Source organism: Cervus elaphus, chromosome 16 (genome assembly GCF_910594005.1).
Source record: "Cervus elaphus chromosome 16, mCerEla1.1, whole genome shotgun sequence".
NCBI classification, from domain to species: domain Eukaryota; kingdom Metazoa; phylum Chordata; class Mammalia; order Artiodactyla; family Cervidae; genus Cervus; species Cervus elaphus.
In genome coordinates, this window is record NC_057830.1 from 33,022,026 (window position 1) to 33,026,599 (window position 4,574).

The window sequence follows — 4,574 nt, forward strand, 5'->3', positions numbered from 1 at the left end:
AACTCAGACAAAACTGGTTTGAAACCCAGCCCTGACTCTTTCTAGCTAGATGATCTTGAACAAGTTATTTAGCTTCTCTGAACCTTAGTTTTCTAACATAAAATGAGAATAATAAGAGTCCTTCTCTGATAGAACTGTTGTAGGCATTAAAAGATATGATGTTTATAAATGCTCAGCACAATCCTTGTCTCTTATGTACTGAATATATGTTGTTATTTTTATCATCATCATCATCATTCTCTCGGTCACATTTAGACAACCACATGTAATGATCAGGAGCCAGACTTGAGGCAGTACATGTGGTTCCCTGGTTCAAAGGGGACAAGAACCAAAGGATTTTATGTGAACCCAGCCTCCAGAAGTAGGTAAGGGCACAGTAGCCCATTGGAAGACACCTGCTGCCTCCAAGCCCCTACCGTGGCCTGGCCTGCCTCCTGCCAGTAGAGGGGTTTATCTGGTCGGGCCGGGTCCAGATAGCACGGCTCCTGTCCACAGGCCCATCTGGGTGGCATGTAGTGTCTTTTAACATGCATTTCCAGGAATCAGAACAACTGAGTCTCACTTTGGAAAGTGGAAATCTCTTGACCTGAAGGTTGGATTAATGCTGTGTTCAGCATCCTCAGAGCTCCATCAGCATAGCCAGGCAGGAGGAGATGTAGGCACTTCTCACCCTTAGCCCTGACATTCAAGGCAAAGTTGTGGATGCAAACAGAAAAGCACACCCCAGACGCAAGCAGGGTCCATCAGGAAGAGGAATCAAGGACAGGAGAGACAAAATTGTGGAAGTTAAGATGAGGAGTGATGATGGAAAGGAGAATAAGGATGATGTCTTAAAGGAGGCCTGGGACCTAATCAGAATCATCTACTATCAAATGAATTTGTCTCTCTCTCTCTCAGTCTCTCTCCAAGAGTACATTCAAAAAGTTGCTGTATTTTCCTATTACTTCATGAACTAAAATTAAAAATAGGTCAAAGAATTGTTTATTATTCACTGAGCCAAAACATCTGCACCTTCAGTTGAGATCTACAATAAACAGTCTGCTTCTATCTTGTCTTACAGGAGAGCTGTTGCCTGTAAGTGCAGACAGATGCACACCAAAATAATAAATAAATAAAATAAACAAAATAAAACACAGTCAGACAAACTCCAGAACAAATTTGTTCCATCTGGCCTCTGGAAGGGCAATAAGGATTGTTGCCATTTTGAAATTGCCCTAGTGCTTTCTGTTTATCCAAGATCGCTGGCTTTCCTGAAATTTGTAACCATTTCATGTTTTTAGCTGGGAAAGCATTTTACATTTTTAGCAACTGAACAACCACATGTTTTTTAGCAGATCTGGATAAAATGTTAAAACCCCACTGAAGTATAGTTGATATACAATATTAGATGTTATGGGTGTACAATATAGTGATTCACAATATTTAAAGGTTATACTCCATTTAGAGTTATTATCAAATACTGGCTATATTCCCCATGTTGTACAATATATCCTTGTAGCCTATTTTATACCTAATAGTTTGTACTTCTTAATTCTCTACCCCTACATTGCCCCTCTCCTTCCCATCTCCCTACTTGTAACCACTACTTTGTTCTCTATATCTGTGAATCTGCTTCTTTTTTGTTGTATTCACTAGTTTGTTTTGTTTTTTAGATCCCACGTATAAGTGATAACATACAGTATTTGTCTTTCTCTGTCTGATTTATTTCACTTGGCATTATACCTTTCAAGTTTATCCAAATGGCAAAATTTTGTTCTTTTTTATGGCTGAGTAGTATCCCATTATATATATGTACCACATCTTCATTATGTACTCATCTATTGATGGACAGTTAGGTTGCTTCCAAATCTTGGTAATTGCAAATAATCACCGCAAAGTAGTATTAAATGGAGATATGGATGTAGTTTCTTGATCCAGGGCATAGTTTCAAGTGGACCTTCCCAGGATAAGAGACTGGGAAGCTTGAGTGAGGACAAGTTCATGAGAGATGGTGGGTTTTGTGCCAAGATAGTGAAAGTCTACAAGCAGCAGCAATTTGGAGATTATCTTTATTGGTAGTTTTATAGTCTTAAAAAATAAGTGAACGTGGAATTTGGGGGCTATCTATGAGACACGTGGTTTATATTTATATAAATATAAAATATATTTATATTTTCTCCTTCAGCCTTGCTCCTGTAAGCTCAGTTTCACCTACCTATCAATAAGAGTAGTACTTCCTCACGGTATCCACAAAGACCTTGGATAGTACTTGCACCTTTAAGAACCAGAAATGCTTCCATTTACCTGTTAGTAGCATTTTTTAAAAAGTGTTCTACATCTCAATGGAGTAAAACTTACATGACTAGTACAGCCAAGGCTGTGTTAGCTAGCTGAGGCAAAACTCAGGGTGCAGAACCCCTTCAAAATGACCCTGAGAGAATGGAATGGGGAGGGAGGTGGGAGGGAGGGTCAGGATGGGGAACACATGTACAACCATGGCTGATTCATGTGAATGTATGGCAAAACCACCACAATGTTGTAAAGTAATTAGCCTCCAAATAAAATTTTAAAAAATTAAAAATTAAAAAAAAATATATTCTGCTATTAAGGCTTAGCTAAGACCTGATGAGCCCGCAAAAAAAACACGTTCTCTCCAATGAGATTCAGTAAGGCCATCAGCAAAAGTATAAAAGAAAATTCATGGAGCTACTGATGCTATAAATAAAAAAATTAAAGAGTTAGCTTTAAAATTCAGTAATAGTATTGATACATTGTAACAAGAAGGATATTGTACCTCTGTAGTCTTCCTCCAAAAACCCCTAGCCCCAGGCTAATTATGAGAAAACTATCCAACAAACCCAAATCCAAAACTGAGAGACATTCTACAAGATAACTAATCCACACTCCTTGATGTTGTCAAGGTCATGAAAAACAGAAAGTCTGAGGAAATGACCTTAGGCCAGAGGAGCCTACGGAGACATGATAACTAAGTATAATGTGGTATCTTGGGTGAGATCCTAGAATAGAAGAAGGACAGTGGAGGAAACCAATAAAACCCAAATTGTTTTGCTGCCTCAATTGTGACAAATGTGCCACAGATATAAGGAAGATGTTGACAAAAGAGAAATCTTTTGTGGGGTATATGGAAAGTCTGTATTATCTTTGCTGTTTTCTTACAGATCTGAAACTATCAGAAAATAAAAAATCAACTTTTTAAAAAGTTCAGGAGTAGCTGATAATGTTACAAGCTCAAGCTTGTACTGTTCGCTGCATGACAAAACAATAAATCAAAAGACAAATTGTTGGAGCAATGAATAGCGACTGTATTTGGGAAGTCAGCAGACCAAGAAGATAGTGGGCTAGTGTCCCAAGGAACCGCCTTAACAGAATTAGAACTCAGGATCCTTTTACACTAAAATGGGAGGGGGTGCACCTGGTTGTTGGTAAACTTCTTGGTGCCAGAATCCTTTGTTTTTGCAGCTATCCATGTAGGTCAGTTAACGATGCTACTATAAGCATCCAGCAAGACAATTGTTATACTCTGTTCTACAACTTCTTCAGTTCAGTTCAGTCACTCAGTCGTGTCTGCCTCTTTGTGACCCCATGAACTGCAGCACGCAAGGCCTCTCTGTCCATCACCAACTCCCAGAGTTTACTAAAATTCATGTCCAAACAGGAGCCTAAAGAAGTCTCTTTCTATGGTCTGTTGGCCATTTCAGATCTTCGAAATGTAATGGTCAATTCATTAGAAAGAAACATCTCAGTCATTTAAAAAAAAGAAAAAAGAAAAAAAAGAAAATTCATGTCCATTGAGTCAGTAATGCCATCCAACCATCTCATCCTCTGTCTTCCCCTTCTCCTCCCGCCTTCAATCTTTCCCAGCATCAGGGTCTTTTCCAATGAGTCAGTTCTTCACATCAGGTGGCCAATGTATTGGAGTTTCAGCTTCAGCAGCAATCCTTCCAATGAATATTCAGGACTGATTTCCTTTAGGATGGACTGGTTGGATCTCCTTGCAGTCCAAGGGACTCTCAAGAGTCTTCTCCAACACCACAGTTCAAAAGCATCAATTCTTCAGCACTCAGTTATTTTTATAGTCCAACTCTCACATCCATGCATGGCTACTGGAAAAACCATAGCCTTGACTAGATGGATCTTTGTTGGCAAAGTAATGTCTCTGCTAATACTTTTGCTGATGGCCTTAGTGAATCTCATTAGAGAGAACATGATTTTTTGCTGGCTGAGAAAATAGTCTCTCACTGTTTCCATTGTTTCCATCTATTTGCCATGAAGTGATGTGACCTGATGCCATGATCTTAGTTTTCTGAATGTTAACTTTTAAGCCAACTTTTTCACTCTCCTCTTTCACTTTCATCAAAAGGCTCTTTAGTTCTTCTTCACTTTTTGCCATAAGGGTGGTGCCATCTGCATATCTGAGGTTATTGATATTTCTCCCAGCAATCTTGATTCCAGCTTGTGCTTCATCCAACCCAGCCTTGTTCATGATGTACTCTGCATGTAAGTTTAAAAAGCAAGGTAAAAATATACAGACTAAATGTACTCCTTTCCCAATTTGGAACCAGTCTGTTGTTCCA

At 39.0% G+C, this 4,574-nt stretch overlaps 1 non-coding gene across 1 annotated transcript; it reads left to right on the forward strand.

The window, feature by feature from the left end:
* Positions 1 to 3,607: 3,607 nt before the first annotated feature.
* LOC122673106 lies at positions 3,608 to 3,740 on the forward strand. Its single transcript, XR_006334596.1, has one exon. It is a non-coding gene; the product is annotated as a small nucleolar RNA SNORA2/SNORA34 family (small nucleolar RNA).
* The last annotated feature ends 834 nt before the right edge of the window (positions 3,741 to 4,574 follow it).